A 19,800-nucleotide genomic window follows, 5' to 3' on the forward strand; every position below is an offset into this window, starting at 1 on the left:
CAGGAGACTCGAACAAAAGGAGGCCTGATGACCCCTCAAATGTGGCCTTTGTTATGGGCCCAGCAGGAGACTTAAATAAGAAAACCCTATCCCCACATGCACGTTGTTGCTTGTGGCAGATGGAAAGCAGACAACGTGCAGGCGCTGCTGAAAGGGTCTTGGTGTGTGGAAATTACACTGGGACGAGTTCAGCACATTATTCAGTGGGGTCCAACTTCTTGGCAGGGTGGACGGCGTCCACTCTGTGAAAAAAGTGGGTGGACACCATCCACCCGCGTGTACCCCAGACTCGTGCCATGGCTGGCACACCCACACTCTTAAATGAAATACACTGAGAGGCTAAGGGGTTTAACACCAGAGCTGCTAAACCTTGGAAGAGAGGAACAGGGTTCGAGTCCCAGGGGTATCTCAAAAAGTGAATCTGGCCTCGTGTCATGTAATCTAGTGCTCATGTGAAGTGCTCGAATGCCCTTGGGCTAACGTCGCACTATGTCATGCTATGCACATTTGTATAGCACCCAACTCACCTGGGAGGGCATCCTAGCACTAAGGCAGGAGCTGTACGGACGAGCCAATGGCTGGCCTTCGGGAAGAGCCAGGTCTTTCGTTTCTTGCGGATTTCAAGAACTGAGGAGGCGGCTCTGATGTGCAGGACAGGCCGTTCCAGGCTTTAGGAGGGAGGTAAGAGTCGGCAAGACGCTGCATCTGGTTCTAAGTACACATTATATCAAACGGAACCAGTCAAATGGCAGGAGTCCAGCAGCACGACGGACACAAAGTCCAGAAGGTGGTCCCATCATCTTTACTCGCCGTCGAAAGCACCCGCTGAAGTAGGACAGAGGTCAGACTTTGAACCCCCCACACTAGCAGTCTCATTCATGCCACCTCCCTTGCTGTGCACGTGCCTCCACCTTTTCTGTACTTCTACTGCAGTGACGCAACCTGTGCCTTCTATATCTGGGCATTGCTGGTGGCAGAATGCTTGCCTCTGCCAGTGCAGCAGCAACATCACCCATCAGAACCGTCACCTGCCCTGTCCAGGTCTGGTCTCATTCTCATCAATACCAGTGATTGTCGCCATGTGTGTGCTGCTGCAGCCCTGATCTCAACCATAATTGCGTCAACATCACCAATCTTACCCCTTGGACCTTCTGTACCTGTGCATCACTGTATCCCATCCAGAGACCCTTTTCCCTTCTGTACCTGTGCATCACTGTATGTCACCTCCAGAGACCCTTTTCCCATCTGTACCTGTGCATCACATATGTCACTTCCAGAAACCCTTGCCCCTTCTGTACCTATGCATTGCCAAACTCGCCTCCACAGACCCTTTTCCCTTATGCACCTGTGCATCACATACATCACCTCCAGAAACCCTTGGACCTTATGCACCTGTGCATCACCGATCTTACCTCCACAGACCATCCTCCCTTCTGTACCTACGCATCACAGATCTCACCTCCACAGACCCTCATCCCTTCTGTACTTACGCATCACCGATCACACCTCCACAGACCTTCCTCCCTTCCGTACCAGTGCATCACATATCTCCCCTCCAGAGACCCTTGTCCCTTCTGTACCTATGCATCACCGATCTCACCTCCAGAAATCCTCATCCCTAGTGTACCGAAGCATCATCAATTTCACCTCCACAGATCATCCTCCCTTCTGTACCTATGCATCACCGCTCTCATCACAACAGACCCTCCTCCCTTCTGTACCTGTGCTTCACAGATCTCACCCTCCGAGACCGTCACCCTGTCTGTGCATGTGTAACACTAATCTTACTGTCAGCCCTTCTAAGCCTCAGCATCACTGATCTCACCACCATAAACGCTCACACCTTGTGTCTGTGCATGAAAAGGTCTCACACCCAGAGACACTCACCCTTTTTTACCTGAGAATCATTGATGTCACGTCCAGAGACCCTCACACCCTCGACAACCTGCAGATCTCTGATCTTACCCCCCACAGAACCTCACTTCTGTATCTTTGCATCACAGACCCTCACCATTCTGTACCTGTGGATCACCGATCTCGCCCCAGAGACCCTCACTCTTTCTGTGCCTATACACTACTGATCCCACCTTTTTAAACGCTCACCCCTTCTGTGCCTGGTCATCACCCATCTCACTCTCCCAGACCCTAATCTCATCTATGTGCATCACTGATCTCACCGGCGTAGACCATCACTACTTCTGTACCTGTGCAATGCCCATCTGACTGCCACAGATACTCACTCCTTCTGTACCCGTGCATCACTGATCTCACGTCCTCACCTCATCTGTGCATGTGAATCACTGATTTCACCCTCAGCCCTTCTGTATCTGTACATGGCTGATCTCAATAATCAAAAAATCAAAGGAGGGAGTGAAGAGGAAAAAGGTAGAATCCTCCTCCTCTTGATACGGTTATCCAACATAGGGATTCTACCATGTTTTATGTGAATATATATGCACCCATGTGTGTGCTGCAATTTTTATTTGAAGTGTTTAGTCATACGTGAAAAATGGTGCAAAAGGATCAGAGCTCCTTCTCTCAATTTGTGGGAAGGGCAATGTTTAAAAAAAAAAAAAATAGCAGCACACACATGGGTGCATATATATTCACATAATACATGGTAGAATCCCTATGTTGCATGGCTGATCTCACCCTAGGCCCTCTGTACCCATCTCAGCTCCACAGACCCTTATTCCCTTTTAGTACCTGTACATCGCCCATCTCAGGAACTTGTGCACTACTGAGCTCACCTGCAGAAGCACTCTCCCCTTCTGAGCCTGTGCATCATTCATCTTGCCCCAGAGACCCTCACTTTTTCAGTGCTTGAGCACCACTGAACTCCCCTTCAGAAACACTCACTCCTTCTGTCCCTGTGCGTCACTGATCTCACTTCCAGAACCCTCACCTCTTCCGTACGTGTGCAACACTGATATCTACAGAGATCCTCGCCGCTTCTTTACTTGTACCAAACTGATTTCAATCCAATGGCTCTCACTCATTCTGTATTTTTTCAACAAGAATCTCACTCCAGAGACTCACCCCATCTGTATTCAGGACTTAATTTGAGCTGGCGATTGCTGGTGAGGCTCACCGGCACTCATTTTGAGGGACCGTCATTTATTTTTCCTCATGAGACATGGGGATGAGAAAAATGAAAACAAACACACACACAGAAGAGAAAGAAAGAAGGAAAAACGGACTCACGGGGAGACAGCAGGAACCTGCAAGAGTAAAGAGGCACGAGGTGGATTCATGGTTACAAAAGCCTTGGTGCCCACATTTAATAGCGCCGACCACGAGCTTCTGAGCACAGATATTGACACCAACACTCACTGTTTTTTTTACAAACTAAGCACTGCATGCATCATTGAGGCCACCCCGGAATCCCTCACCTCTTCTATACCTGTGCGACACTAATCTCACCCCAGAAACTCTGGCTTCTTTGGCACCAATACATCACTGATACTACCCTAGAAAGCCTCATTTATTCTGTACCTATGCATCACTGATTTCACTTACAAAGACCCTCACCCTTTCTGTATCTGCGCATCACTGAACTCGCTCCGAGACCCTCACCCATCTGCACATGTGCAACACTGATCTCTCTGCCAGTGACCCTCACCCATCTGCGCATAAGTGATATCACTTTAGACCCTCACCCTTCTGCACCTGTGCATCAGTGATATCACTACTGCAGACCCTCACCCGTCTGTACCTGTGCATCACTGATCTCTCCGCCAGTGACCCTCACCCTTCTGCACCTGTGCATCAGTGATATCACTACTGCAGACCCTCACCCTTCTGCACCTGTACATCAATGATCTCTCTGCCAGTGACCCTCACTTCTGCACCTGTGCATCAGTGATAGCATGGCAGACCCTCACCCTTCTGTACCTCTGCATCACTGATCTCTCCGCCAGTGACCCTCACTTCTGCACCTGTGCATCAGTGAGATCACCACTGCAGACCCCCCCACCCGTCTGTACCTGTGCATCACTTCTCTCCGCCAGTGACCCTCACCCTTCTGCACCTGTGCATCAGTGATATCACTGTAGACCCTCACCGTTCTGTACCTGTGCATCAGTGATATCACCACCGCAGACCCTCACCCTTCTGTACCTGTGCATCACTGATCTCTCTGCCAGTGACCCTCACCCTTCTGTACCTGTGCATCACTGATCTCTCCGCCAGTGACCCTCACTTCTGCACCTGTGCATCAGTGATATCACCACTGCAGACCCCCCCACCCGTCTGTACCTGTGCATCACTTCTCTCCGCCAGTGACCCTCACCCTTCTGCACCTGTGCATCAGTGATATCACTGTAGACCCTCACCGTTCTGTACCTGTGCATCAGTGATATCACCACCGCAGACCCTCACCCTTCTGTACCTGTGCATCACTGATCTCTCTGCCAGTGACCCTCACCCTTCTGTACCTGTGCATCACTGATCTCTCTGCCAGTGACCCTCACCCTTCTGTACCTGTGCATCACTGATCTCTCCGCCAGTGACCCTCACTTCTGCACCTGTGCATCAGTGATATCACCACCGCAGACCCCCCCACCCGTCTGTACCTGTGCATCACTTCTCTCCGCCAGTGACCCTCACCCTTCTGCACCTGTGCATCAGTGATATCACTGTAGACCCTCACCGTTCTGTACCTGTGCATCAGTGATATCACCACCGCAGACCCTCACCCTTCTGTACCTGTGCATCACTGATCTCTCTGCCAGTGACCCTCACCCTTCTGTACCTGTGCATCACTGATCTCTCTGCCAGTGACCCTCACCCTTCTGTACCTGTGCATCACTGATCTCTCCGCCAGTGACCCTCACTTCTGCACCTGTGCATCAGTGATATCACCACCGCAGACCCCCCCACCCGTCTGTACCTGTGCATCACTTCTCTCCGCCAGTGACCCTCACCCTTCTGCACCTGTGCATCAGTGATATCACTGTAGACCCTCACCGTTCTGTACCTGTGCATCAGTGATATCACTGTAGACCCTCACCGTTCTGTACCTGTGCATCAGTGATATCACCACCGCAGACCCTCACCCTTCTGTACCTGTGCATTACTGATCTCTCTGCCAGTGACCCTCACCCTTCTGTACCTGTGCATCACTGATCTCTCTGCCAGTGACCCTCACCCTTCTGTACCTGTGCATCACTGATCTCTCTGCCAGTGACCCTCACCCTTCTGCACCTGTGCATCAGTGATATCACGACCGCAGACCCTCACCCTTCTGTGTCTGTGCATCACTGATACAATCACCGGAAACCCTCCCTGTTCTGTACTTGGGCATCACAGATCTCACTGCCAGAAACCCTCACCCTTCTGCACCTGTGCATCAGTGATGTCACCATCGAAAACTCACCCTTCTCTACCTGTGCATTTCTGATCTCACCAGCAGAGACCCTCACTGTTCTGTACCTGTGCATCAGTGATATCACCGCAGACCCTCACCCTTCTGCACCTGTGCATCAGTGATATCGCCGCAGACCCTCACCCTTCTGCACCTGTGCATCAGTGATATCGCCGCAGACCCTCACCCTTCTGCACCTGTGCATCAGTGATATCACCGCAGACCCTCACCCTTCTGCTCTTGAGTAGCACTGATCTCATAATCAAAGGCTCTCACCCTTCTCTACCTGCACATCACTGATCTCACTGCCAGAGGCCCTCGCACTTTCACCACTTGTGCATCACTGATCTCACCCCAGAGAACCTTACCCTTCTGGACCCGTGTATCAAAAATTGTACCTACAGCCAGGCAGAAAAAAACGGGGGAAGGGCTGGGTAATAAATTAGAGGGCCTCCAGTCCACCTGTCAGAACCATTCTAATCAGCACACCTGTGCAAACAAGAGGCCAGGCCTTGATAAAGGTCTGTAGAAGATTATTCTGGCTATGAAGGAAAACAATGGAAGTGTGGGCAGATTTAACCACAATCCTTAGAACCGAAATCAATCTTACAGAATTACTATAAATGTGAAATCTGATGTATTATCTTGGGGAAAGGCCTGTTCTGCAATCCTGCTAGACATAGATCAAGCCCCCCCCCCCCACATCACAGACACCAAAGCAAAAGTATACACGTGGCCTTTTTTATTCCATTTATTTGGGTTTCTGTAGAACAAGTTACTTACCTTCAGTAACGCCCGATCTCGAAGAGACTATATCTAGCAACAGATTGCTTACCTTTCAATTTCCCAGGTGTCAGCCTGGATCCGGAAGATTTTTCGAGAGCAGTACCCCTGCGCACAGGTAAGTGGCGTTGTTAGTCTCCACATGTGTCATCACTGTTGTCTGCACCGGAAGTGACATCCGGGACCCCTATATAGCACCACCTAGCGTGCTGACGCGAGTTTCTTTTCACAACTTTCCACAACAGAAGCGCAGAGCCATGAAGAACACGGACCATTGGTGTGGGAAACGAAGGCCCTGAAAGGGATCAGCCCTGCCCCTAGAAATCCCCTTGCAGAACATGCAAGAGGGTTGGGTCGGTAAGGAATCTGTGGCTAGATATAGTCTCTACCAAATAAAGTGCTACTAAAGGTAAGTAACTTGTTCATCTGATACAGACTTCTAGTCGCAGATTCCTTACCTTTGAATAGATACCAATGCATTGAGGAACTAGTTGTGGGTCTGCAGGTCTACGATAGGACGAAGTCCTCCATCCTTTGTGGGGACCAGAAAGTAGCAGAAATAGCAAAGAGCCCACTTCAGGTACCTGCACCCTCTCTACGGCTCCTTTGGCCAAGAGAGCTGTGACTTTCTTGCGGAGAAGGGATAGATGATCCTCCGTAAGCCAGTTGTGAGATGGTGGCATGGAGGGAGGAGTCGTGAAGGGGAGGGAGTAGCCCCTTCGGACAATTTGTAGAACCCACCTGTCTCATGTAAGGGACGAAGCAAAAACCAAAGGAAATGATGGAGTGTTGAACATTGCAAGCACTCACCCCCAGTCAACTGATCTGGGTTTAATCCATCAACGTTCTTTAGCCCACTGCCACCCCAGTTCAGACATGGCCATATGCAAATCAGTCTGACCCTGTGCCTCATGGGAACAGTCCAGCCCGAACTACCAAGCCATGTCTTCCCTGGACCGGAAACAAGCTTCCTAGGACCGGTTTCTGGCATTTCAGCTGTCTTCAGCCAGGCTTGCTTGAATCCAGTGGCAAAGTGAGCAAGGGACTGATTTTAGGCACGATATTTATGCCTTTCCACTGTATCAGTGGTTGTTATAGTTGAGGTAGCATGGCGTTTGAGGCAACTGTTCTTGTCTGGGGAGATTGCTTCTGTCCAGGGAACTGATGGGTAGAGGCCATGAAAATGGCTTCTTCGTCTCTTCAAGCACAATAGGGGATGTATCCTTTACTGTCCTGCTTCGAGGTCTGCCTCCATCTCCATGTCTTGCTGTATCTCCATTTTCCCATTTCAAGTTAACTTACTCCATCACTCCCTATCACAATCACCGGCCTTTTATCTATTGGTTCATTGACCCCCATTATTGCCTCATCTCCAAGGTAGTGAGTGCACTGGTTGCTGTGGTCCAGCTGGTTTTGCGTCTGCGGTTTGTGTAAACTTTTGGCTGTTCTCAGGTATTATGAAGCGAAAGGGTGTGAAATATTGGGGTCTGGTGTGATGCATTGTGAAGGGATAGGTGATGCGATTGGTTATGACTGGTCTTCTGTATATGCTATGTACCCTGGTGTGCACCAAGATGCGATGGGTTGTTGAGGAAGGATGCTGCTCAGTGCTATGCTATGGGTATAGTGTGTATGTATAGTATGTGTGCGATATGACATGGGAGGGTGTGGCGAGATATTGTAACTGAGGCTGTGGCAACGTGTGTAAAACTAGTGCAAAGTTGTGCCATCAAGTTCACATGCACACACGGGCAACAAGCAGGCTTAGTGTATGGATTAGAAACATTGTGTGAAGGCTGCCGGGTGCCATCAGTGCTGGTGCCCAAAGCGCTGTCCAGACACCCCGGGCCGGCGTTATTAAATGTCAGCACGCCGAATCCCATGGACCTCCTTAATCCACTACCAGCCACTCTCTGCCCCTTTATCACACTCTTGCCAGTTCCCGCTTTCTCCCTGGTTGACGGTGTGTCCGTCACACTCTTCCTACTTCTTTTCCGTTTGAGTGTGTTTCTCTTTCTTGCTCACGGGAAATGTCCGATGAGGAAAAATAAGTGCCAGTCCCCAGAAACGAGTGCCGTTGGGCCCCGCCAGCAACCCCCGGCTCAAATTAAGCGCTGGCTACTAGCGATGGTTTCACTGAGCACCTTTCAAAAACAGGAATCCAATATCCACTGAGAGGGATGGGCAGCCAGGATTAGACAGATTTATTACCGTGTAACACCCTTCACTGGCTGCACAAGGAGACCAACGCCCCGACATCTGATCTGCATTTATTACACTGATCAGCCAGGGAGTATCTCGAGAGGAAAGAGAGGGGTAGGGAGAGTCGCTCCAATGACGGGCTTTTCGTTACAGCCACAGGGAGGGGAAAGCAAGCTGCTGCCACCAGGAGTGATTCTGGTTTGTAGTTTACTGTGGGATTAGTGACCTTAAGCAAGAGGCATCTTTCAAGGTGGACGAAACTCGTACAAGTGCATTGTGGCTGTGCATCCTTGTATTCGCGCACATGCTGGCTTTCTCACATCTCTCCCTGGGTTTGTTCGGTGCTTAGCAGTGCAGCCCTTTCACACCAGCCTTTTTACAATGCCAATAGCTCAAACTCTCGAAAAAGGCGAAACCTATTGCATTGCAAATGCTGGTTCATACAGGCTTCACTCAAACATGTTTAGGATGGAGTGGATTGCGAGGACGAAGAGTCTATTCAGAGCTTATTCTCAGCGCATGAACCGGTCAAAGATCAGGCCGAGAAAGGCGGGGGGGGGGCTAAAATAGTACCGAGTCCACTTGGAAAGAGACAGCAAGCTTCCTGCAGCTCTTATCTGCAAGTCTCATTTCACTGTCTATTGATCAGGTGTCCTGACCCCTGGAGCAGAGCTGGAGAGAGTCGGAACCCAAGGAGACTGAAGGCCCCACCTGTCTACTTCCGTCTGACAGCTCATCTCGTTTGCACTCCAAACCAGCAACCCTCAGTCTCGAGGATTGGATTTCACCAAATCGGGCTGCAAACAGCTCACGGCGCGAGCTAGCTTTGAGTGGGCCAACCATATTCAAATGAGCTTTGGCAGTAGTGATCAGCCCCTATTTAAACAATAGGCATGAATATGGCATTCTAAAGTAAACATTTTCAGATAAACTGATTAAAAGACACTTGTTTGTAAACTCCCATTCAGAAACGGCTATAAAGTAATCAATTACATCAAAGCCTGGACACTTTCTTCTCAGCTGTAGGAAATGCATTTAGATGTCCATCAGCACCCTGCACAATCTAAAAACATTATTGGGTGAGCAGCAGAGAAGATGAAAGGTTTGTGCCATGGAATCATCGTGACTATCTGCTTGATCTGCTTCCGGTTGGCATCCGCAGGAAGGGCAGTGCTGCCCACTAATGGCAGATCTTGCTTCTCTGGGCTTAAAGACTCCGGAAGTAACTCCTTTGAGGGTATTCTCAGGCTGCACGTGCATTCATCGCAGGGAGACTAGAGAGTTACACTGGTTGCCACTGCGACTCGTATTCACATAAAAGTAGTATATATGACCCCTTTTCACTCCGGAATTAAATCACTCTATATACGAAGTAATGCGATTTCTAAAACGAGGACCTGGTGGCATGGGCAACAGTGTGCTTGTGCAACTAGGCGGGCCACACTGAGTCTAGAACAACCCTTCATTTGGGGATAAAATTACACCTGTACGGTAAAAGGGATTACAAGTCACTCAGGAATTACAAATCAAGGAACAAATGCAAAGGCCGAGTTTCCCTTCTGTGTTCATAGATCACCAAGCCGGCCTGCAACATTTCTTCATCACTTGACAGGGTGTATTTTAGTTCTTATAATACATTGTCACAGCATCACTCTACCCCAACCAAACTGGTTAGATGAGGTTATGCGGAGGTGCACAGACTTTAGTGGTGCAAGTAGATTTGAAGAGGTGGGTTATTCAGTGCTTCCAGGAGATTGGCACACCTTCCGGTCCCTACTCTCGCCTCCTCTGAGAAGAACAACGTTCTCCTTTCGTGGAGCATAAGGCATGTACACACCTGCAAGCCTGAGTTGTATTCAGACTGCCTCCAAGCACGGATGTACCTATGCTCACTGACATTGTCTAGTGCCTGTCTGAGAAGAACTGGGATGATAAACGCTCGATGGCACCGTGCTTACTTTGTTTTGTAGGAGTCACGCACCCCAAGTTCCTTCTAACAGCCATCAATGGATACTGCATTCCTAATGCACATTGACACTAATAAGGCTCACCTTTGGGACCCATTTGCTTTTTGGAGATGCTTTACAGCATTGGTGAAAAGCAAAATGTTGTCTGCAGATTCTGCGCAGCATCAGCAAAAAATGCATCATGACGGCCATGAACAAGCACCTGCACAATCCGGCTTTTATTCGCATGAAAGTACTTGTAATTTTACTCGTGGCCTTCAGCTGTATGTCGTCATATAACACAATCTTAGGGTACAGGGATTGCAGCCAGTGAACCCATATGAATGTGTGAGCCACAGCGATTTAACATATTTCATACTTTAGGTGTGCGTTAATTCTCATGTACAATTGTGACCTCCCTTTCATCTCTGGAGCATAGTGGAAAAAAATGATAGATTGACCTATTTAGTCTCAACACTGCAAGAATTTTTTAACGATCCTATGTTCTATTTTAAATATGTTGTTATGCAGCTCTAAAATGGACGTTCGGAGAAAGGCGCCTTGCTGGCAAAATGATCTTTTTGAAATTCTGAAAAGCAAACAACGTAGGAGAGGAGTGGGTGAAAGCAATTGCACAGTGTGAGGCCTTAGGGAAAAGGCCTGAAAAAGATGTAGAAGCGAGAACAGAATGGACAACACCGAGGAAAACTGATGGGGGTGGAAAGGGAGAGGAGGAAAGAGTAGAAGGGAACAAGCCCGGGAAGGGAAAGGGTGAAAGTAACAGGGCAGGGTGGTACTAGGATGAAGAGGACCAAAAATCACATGCACTTTCAGTGAATGCTGCCAAGTAGAAGAAAAAAAGTAGCCTGGGCCAGAAAGTGTGAGCAGCGGAAGGACACTCACAAAGAAAGGAAGCAGCGCTTGGGCTATGCTCCGGCGGAGGCAGAGACCCATGAAGATGAGGTGAAGCCTGTACACGCTGACCAAACAGGAGTCAGAAAATAAGAGACGATGAAGCCAACCAGTGGCAAGCAATGCTTTTGCTCAAAGCCCCCTTTAAGCTAATAAAATGTGTTGCAAGAAAATGTGTTGCAAGCTACAGCACATGCGCAGTCTCAGAAGAGTCCTAAAAAGGGCAGGGCACTGTGATCCGTGCAATGTACCAGGTAGATAACCAATGCTATGTAAATATGTCCTTAGACATATTGCATACCACAAATCCCTCTGGTGATGGAATAATACAAGCAACCAGCACACAAGTGTGGAAAAGTCTGGTCCTCCTCTCAACTGATGACAGATATAGAAATGTGCATTACCTGCAGTAGCCTCTAGGGCTAGGCACGCATGTGGGATGTGCTCCTCCAGGAGGCGTGAAAGCACAGACTTTTATTCGGACCTGACCTGTAGAGAAAGCTACAGTAGTCCTGCTGACCGCGGTCACGTCAGGCAGGGGTTGTCCCTTCCGCCCCACAGTAAACGCCTGTTCCAGTAGAGGCTGCTACCTGGCAGTAGGGATGAGGCGGGGAGTGACGGGGGTTACAAAAAGAAAAAGAAAAGGGAAAAAAAAAATAGAAAGAAAATGTCACTTACCATGTGTCACCAGAATGACAGCAGCGTTGTGATTGGTCTGAGCTCCGTGGTTCGGTGCTCACACAGGGAGTGGGAGCCTGTGCATGTTCTCCACCCAGGCTGTGCAATACAGCCAGGTGGAGAACATGCCAAGTGCGCATGACTGCTTGGCCGGCCCAAGACAGCCGGCCAAACTAAAATGCGCACTTGAGTGCCCACCACTCCCCCCTCTGCTCTGTGGGCAGCACAGCCCCGCACCTTTATAGAGTCAACAGTCAAAAATAAAATGATAATAAACATTTTCATCATTATATTTTTGCTGAGGGGGACGCTCTTCTGCCTTAGTGATAGTGAAGATACCTCCACTGGCCAGCACAGGCTCAGGTGGAGGCTGTCGCAGATAAGAAGAGAGGGTTTAGGCTTGGGTACCAGATGCAGACTGGCTAGATCGCCGTCTGCCAGCGGCTGGACGCACAGCTAGACATGGTGCCTTCTCAGGCAGAATGCTGAGCCTCCCTAGCCCACTGAGAGGCTATTGGCTGGGCAGGCTCGGGCCTGCTCCGCGTGGACCCTGACGGCAGAATAAATGTATCCCCCTAGACCACTTCTACATTAGCGAGTATAGAATTTTAAACCGAATTATATAAAAGAGGAAAAATTGTACTATGGGTCAAAGGAGTCTGTTGTATGGACACTAATAGTTTATTTATTTTCTAATATCGAAAAGCTAAGTTTCTATTCTGCACCCACACGTGCACCCACAGCAAGGCTTCAAATGTATGGTGCACCAAGATCAGACCATGCACCCAAAATACCCCCCAGCTCTGTCAATCACAATCGGCTGTGTGCTGCCCACGCTTTCTGTCCTAGAGTGACTTTCAGCCAGTTCTAATTTTTTTAGCAGCACCAAGCATGCTGGGAACGGGAATTGGAGTTTCATTTCTGCATTATAAGTCTAGCCTACTACAAGTCCCAACATGCTTAGGCCTGGGGGCTGAAGCACAGGGGCTCGGCAGAATGCCCCCTCAAGTGTATTCATTTAACCGCTACAAATGTTTTCGCTGTCTTGGATGTTCAGCACAGCCTGGGTACTGAAGTGACATCACTTCGGGGGGGCCGCACACGGAGTACTCTTAAACTGGGCATTAGTAACTCCTCCTATTTACAGCTCCTAGACACTGAATCTTGTAGCATGTAACCCTATACAAATCAAGTTCTTATTATTGGCAGTTTGCTGAACCGGGTGTAGAGCTGTCCCCGCATCGCCGAAGGAGTTAAGACCGGAAGTGATCAGTTCTGGTCTTCCTGCCCCCGTGTCCTTTACTCGTGACTTTGCAGTAGGCATGTCCTTCCGAAGCTGCACACCATGGGCGTGATTCACGGGCTGTTGCTGGCTGCAATCTGGTGTAGAGAGCCCCACCTATTACTGTTCGGTGATTAATGACAAGTCAATAATACATAATGACCGTGCCCACAGCAGGGAACAGCCATTACATTGTCTCTCACGGTGCTTACACACGAGGTGTTGATGTACCAACTCCACTCTGCTTCTCCTAGCGGCGACTTTAGAAGGAGTAAACGCTGTGTAGGCCCTGCCTGCAATGAAATCTGTGGCCTTCAAATTACAAGAGCTCAGCAGGTACTGAGTTACCCCGCTTGAAGCCTCGCTGCCTGCGCTGCTTGGAGCTGAAACCGGAGCCGTGCGGAAACACTCCAGGGTTTGGAAGCACTCACCTCGGGCTCCGGTTTCAGGCTGAGACGAGGGTGTGAGGGCCCGAGGCAGCTGCTGCCCTCCTTTGGAAAGACCCGGCCTGGCTCCTTATGCATACTGCTACATGGGGTTTAGGTTTACAGGCCAAGACGAGATGAAGGATAGGGCCAGGAGAGTGTAGCATCGGGGCTGGCAAACAGATGAGGATTGAGAAGCTGTACATTTATTTCATAAGTACAAAGCGCAAAGGACCCAGGCGATCAAAGCCGGCTGCTCAAGTCAGGAAACACACCTCAGTCACATACAATAAAGACTCCATAGGAGAACACCCAATCCAACATCCCAAACATTCTATATAGAGAACACAGTAAAGATACTAACCTACCTAGCATACTACAGAGAGGTACCATGGGACGAGGAGGAGGCACAGAAGTTTACAATGTCTTATGTTTGTTTGATGTACAAGTGTGTCCAATGTTCGTATCTGCTAAATGCTGAACAGGTGCTCCAGGATTCTTCCGAAACTGGAGGAGAATAGATTTTTCAGAAATAATGTCCCAAACTTGATACACAAGCTGCATTGTGACTCAATCTCAATATTTAGAAAACACTTTACTCCGGCCGAACAATGGGCAACTGACCACTCAACCCCCAAAAAGCACACAAGTTTGGCACACTCATCCATACACAAGTCACTACCAGCTCGTTCAAGATCAAACTAATTTCCCTTGTACCCTAACCTGCACAAGCCACTTCCAAACTAATCTTCAGAAAAAGTACTAACCTCACATAACCAAAGGCAGTTGATTAACGGCACTCACAGGTTCATATTGAGGGTATCAAGATAGACAATGTGATAAAATTCCATACACAACACTAACTTTATGAGATAAAATACCTCTGCAGTAATCCAATATTAAACGTTTCGTCATTTAATATTTCTGTAGAAAGGCTTCTGCAGGTTACTTATGTGTTGAATATATAACTTACCTAAACACAGCAATATGTTACTTATAATTTATTGTAAACAGATTCAATTTTTACAGGTGATTCAATACCAAAGTCAGCTTTCTAGTTTAGGAGGTGCAGATAGAGTCCTTTTCTGGCGTGGTGTTCCTCAATAGTGTAAAAAAGATGCAGATGCTTTTTTTTTTCTTTGCAGTTACTGATCGGAGTTAGATCGGTAACTTAAAATAAAAAAGCTCTAAAGTGTTTTTGTTTTAGATGTGGGTGAGGGAAGCAACACAGGGTGGCAGAAGCAACATGGGGAGGAAGCAACATGGGGTGGAAGCAAAACAGATTGGAAGCAAAACAGGGTGCAGGTGGGGGGCAGAAGCAACATGAGGGGGAAGCACTACGAAGGCCACGGGTGGGGGAAGCAGACAACGGAAAGCCAGAGCAAAGTGGAGCGATAGGGGAGCAAAAGGGCAAAAGAGACTGTTGATCGGTGGGGAGTAGTACATGGCCCAAAAAGCAACAGAAGGAGTACATGAGAACGAGTGCAACATGCAGGGGGAAGAGAGAAGCAGCACGGAGTGCAGGGGGAGAGAAGTACACCAGGGAGATAGCTGGAAAAAAATACATGCACTCCCACTTAGCGCTTAACCCAAATGAAAACAAGCATTTGCAATGCAATAGGTCTCGCATTTACGAGAGTTTGAGCTATTGGCATTGTAAATGACAATGCCTTTTATTTATGTGTTGATTTTTAAAACATAAATAAAGGCATCTAACAATGCCAATAGCTTAAACTCTCGCAAATGCGAGACCTATTGCATTATAAATGCTTGTTCTTTCGGGGGCTGATTCACAAAGCAGAGTGCCTTGAACGTTGTCTTTCTAACTATAGGTAGCCAGTCAGGTGATTGCAGGACTGGAGCCATGTGTTTTCTTGGGTGCAGCAGGAGAAGGAGTCTAGTGGCTGCATTTTGGACTAGTTCTATTTTGCATTTGATGAATGTGGATGCGCCAAGGGGTAGGCTGTTGACATAGTCAAACTTGGAGATTACGAGTGTGAGGATGGCTTGTAGTTATGGTATCCAAGGTATGGGAAAATGTGATGCAGTGTTTCCATTGTGTAGAATGCACTATTTGTGACATTGTTGACGTGGTATCAAGTAGAAGTCTGAATGCATGGTTACCCTCTGGTTTCTGACTTCTCTTAATGCTGTTGGAGGGGATCCTAGTTCCTTGGGTGTATGATGGTAGGGTGGTATTTTTGCATGGTACACGTCATAAGTTCAGTCTTTGGGGTGTTGAGCTATAGGTGGTTACTCGTCCTCCATGTGTTTATGGCGTAAAGGCAATCCTCAAGTTTTAAATTATAGAAGTCTTCCAGTCCATACATTTTAGGATTATTTGGGCATCATCTGCATAGTTGTAACATGTGAGGTTGAATGATTTATTCAGATTTGGTACGGGGTCAGGTAGATGTTGAATAATAAATGAGATATGATGGGTCTGTGAGGGGCACCGCATGGTGTGTGTGAGGAGCGGATGTGAAAGGTAGTAGGTAAACAACACTTTGTCTGTCTCTGAGGTAAAAAGCTATCTATTTTAGACCATTTTCATATATTTTGAGATGATGGAGCCTTTGTAATTGTATGTGGTAGGGGAAAGTGTCAAATAAGTTTATAAATCCTGAGGCTATACAGCGGCCACTCTGTTTTTGTCCACGGTGCGTTTTAAGTCACCCCAAATGGAGATGAAACTGACTCTGGTCTAAAGCCAAACTGTTGGTCTGATATTTAGTCATTTTCTTCCATAAGTTTTGAAAGATGGATAAATACTGCTCTTTCAAAAATATTTCCAAGGAGTGGTCCATTTGATATAGGCCTATAGTTTGCAGGGTCAGATGGGCTCAGATTTTTCTTTTTGAAGAGTGGTCTAAGGTAGGAGGTTTTTAGATCAGGTGGGAATGAGCCTACGTCGAGGAACTTTTTGATTGATTTGAATAAGCATCTACCTACATCCCCTGCACAGAATATCTTTAAAGTTTTGTGGTGGTGCTGGGTCTGAATGCGATCCTGGTGGTCTGTACGGATATTGTGGAAATCTTTTTCTGAGCAAACATTGAAAGTATGCAGTGGTGGGAGATTCCTTTTGTCTCTTTCTGTGTTGACTGGGTCATGTGTTGTCTGTGTTCTCCTCAAGGGAATGTTCTATCCTTCTAATTTTTAGAATAGTACAATGGAGAATTTGTCACAGAAGTCTTGACATTTTGGTGTTTAAAACACTTTTCCTTCCTGTCTGAGGGCCAAGTGCTAAAGAGGTCTACTTGATGCCCTAGTGTCTCACAATTTATTTCACAGTCTACATCGTTTGTTAAGTTTTAGGAGCTCCAGTCATGCACCTGGAGCTGGAAGGTGCTATATCTGTTACAGCATGAGACAGTCTTTAAAGTCAGGAAGCTCGACAACTTTTTGCTGAATTTTACCAAACCAGGAGCATGCCAGCCAGCCTTCGAAATGGTCCTCTCATTCAAGGAAGTCAAATCTTTCCAGAAGACTTTCTCATCAAACCATTCATGCTCACTCTCATACATCTGCTTGATTAAATGCCCCTTACCTAAAAACGCCCTGGCATCCATGTCTGTGTCCTTCCACAGTCAGACATTATCCACAGCGGCCCTGCAACCAAACTCTTACTTCAGCTCAATTTCATTTTGTATTAGTTGCATGAAAGTGGCAGGTTCGACATGGAACTCTTCTGCATCCATCTCATTGCAGCCCATGATGCACATTCTTTGGCTGAATCCAAGTTGACCTCCAGTATATTCAAAGAGAAAGTAGTTAAAGGCTCTGGGCCCAGGCGACCATTCATGGCGACCCTCCAATCACAGCCAGACACTTATAGTTTGAGGATCCATGTTACATTTGGTGTGATCCTGCACTGCCTTCCAAAGAAGGGCTCACTGCTGCAGGGAGGACCAACCGACAACCTTGGAACCACAGACAGAAGTCTGTTCATAGTGCTGATGACATCCATAAATGGGTAGTGTACATTTCCTGCCTGGATTGCAATTAAGGGGAAATCTTGTGTATTATGGAAAAAGGACGCCATTTAGGATGATTATTAGTCAAAATATTATGTCTGTTACTCAATGTGTGTCACGATTTTATGTATTTATTAAACAGCCTTGGCATAGCAGCGCACGCCACCTTATGCTATTACACCAGACAGTGATCATAGCTGGAATGTTGCTGTTCCGGAGTAATGCGGTAATACTTGTTTTTGGGGGCTGTTATTTTCAGGTGAATGGCTGTCAAGCGCTAAACCTGGAAGCATGAGGGCTGAGCAGGCCCAGCCCCTCGGAGAGCAGATTGAGGAGGCCAGTGTTCTAGACTGAGCAACCAAGCTTGAAAGTTCAACGTGAGGATCCCTGTGCCCGGTCTGGATTGGCCAGAGGGACAAGACCCCAAAACACCCTAGTGCCTCCCCCACACCCCACCACTACTGCCATCTTCCTACTATTTGAACCTCCTTCCGAAGGGATTATATGTAGGAAGCAATTTATCGATCGTTATTTTAGATTATTTCCTCAGAACTTTGATAATGAGTATCATTTTATGCAATTAACAGACATCTATGGATTTGTAATATCCTTTTGCGTGAAATAACAAAAAAACAGGAATATCATTAATAAAAAATTATAATAATTAGAACAGCACTAAATAATTCAAATAGTGAGGCAAAACCAATATTAGAAAATAGGATAATACCATTATTATAAGTTAAAAAACTAATAATCAAAATAGAGGAAATACCATTAGCGTACATAGTAAAATTAATGATAAAAAATATGTCTTAATAAGGGTTGCTCTCACAGCGCTCTGTGCCCAGAGTTATGTTAATGCGGTGCTCCCTGGGCCCTCGCCCTACTCCCAGCTGCGGCGATCATTAGGCCCAGCCCAGTCCATCCCATTACACATTTTTTATACTTCATTATTAGGGACAATATCTAACACTTGCAGGAAAAGGGTGTCCAGTCTCTCATTCGTTTGTTTTTGACATTTGAAAGATTCTTATGTTTCCAATTACTGCCCTGCTCGATTTCTTGCATTATTTCGCCGCACCCGGTACTCAGTTGGAAACGGCCTCTGCCATATGTCAGCCTGGGACCACCAGCAGCCCCCCTGCCAAAGGAAACATGTTGTGAAAGGGGGAGACGTCAAGATCGATGGCAGTTCGGATACAAAGGGGCCGTCTCCGGTGCAAGAGAGACCGGTGGCTGGGCTGGACAGCGGCAGGTTGCAAGCAGTTGACACGGGTGAAGGCTCGTGATGCCACGCTGCGGGATACCGCGAACCCCGCGCACAGGAGCGCAAGCCATGTCCATTCAAGACAGGCCCAGATATCCGGGGTGTCACAGTACAATAGCGCGTGCGTTGGATTGCACGCGAGCGCGGTTGTGCATTACCGTGCACAGCCTCAATTCCATCTCCATCCTTAGCCGCAAAGTTCCGCCGTCTCGCATAAATATTGCACATGTGCATCGGAAACATATCCAAGTCGCAAAAATAGTTTAGATCTCACCCCCACTTCCATTACGCTAAAAAAAATTGCCAGTTACATCACACAAAAATAAAGGCGAGATCTCAAGAATACGCTGGTCGTGTAAACACCACTAAATTAACGTGATCGTAGAGTAGGTCACAAAAACGCGTCGAAAATAACGCACAAGGCCCCCCAAAAATCTACAAATCCTACTCACAAGTAAGTAGTGAAATATCCACTAACTACATAAATATTGCTAATATCAGTTAACACAGACAAGCGTCCATGATTCCCCTGTGAATAGCAAATTCCTTCATATCCTGTAAATACCTGCCTTCAAAATGCACGGATGCTGTAGTATGCCAAATTACCGCTAGCGGTAGAAATGCCGCTAAAATACCTCTGGCCCGGTAAAAGACACCCGATAATATTGTTCAAAGCCCATTTGAGTTCCGCGACCGCACTTAAAAAGTTAGCCATGTTAAATCGCAAATAAGTTAAAAAGAACGGCAACTGGTTAAAAAGCGAAAGTCATGTTAACAGTTTGCTGCCCTGAGATGATGCATGCTCTCGACTACCCAGTGTTAGACCGATTGTTTTTTATTACCTTTCGTTAATGTTTGGGAAGCAAGGTACCAGGTTGAATACGTCGGTTATGCGTCACAAATCTCTCTTCTGAGCTTACACCCCTGAAGCACAGAAGCGCTCCCACATGTAATTGTCGATCA

The 19,800-nt window shown here is 47.4% G+C and overlaps 1 protein-coding gene across 2 annotated transcripts in view; it reads right to left on the bottom strand.

The window, feature by feature from the left end:
- LOC146809407 (transient receptor potential cation channel subfamily M member 4-like) overlaps positions 1-19,800 on the bottom strand; it is a 388,425-nt gene that overhangs the window by 257,314 nt on the left and 111,311 nt on the right. The window lies entirely within an intron of this gene.

The sequence above is a fragment of the Triturus cristatus genome, chromosome 7, assembly GCF_964204655.1.
Source record: "Triturus cristatus chromosome 7, aTriCri1.1, whole genome shotgun sequence".
In the NCBI taxonomy this organism is placed as follows: Eukaryota; Metazoa; Chordata; class Amphibia; order Caudata; family Salamandridae; genus Triturus; species Triturus cristatus.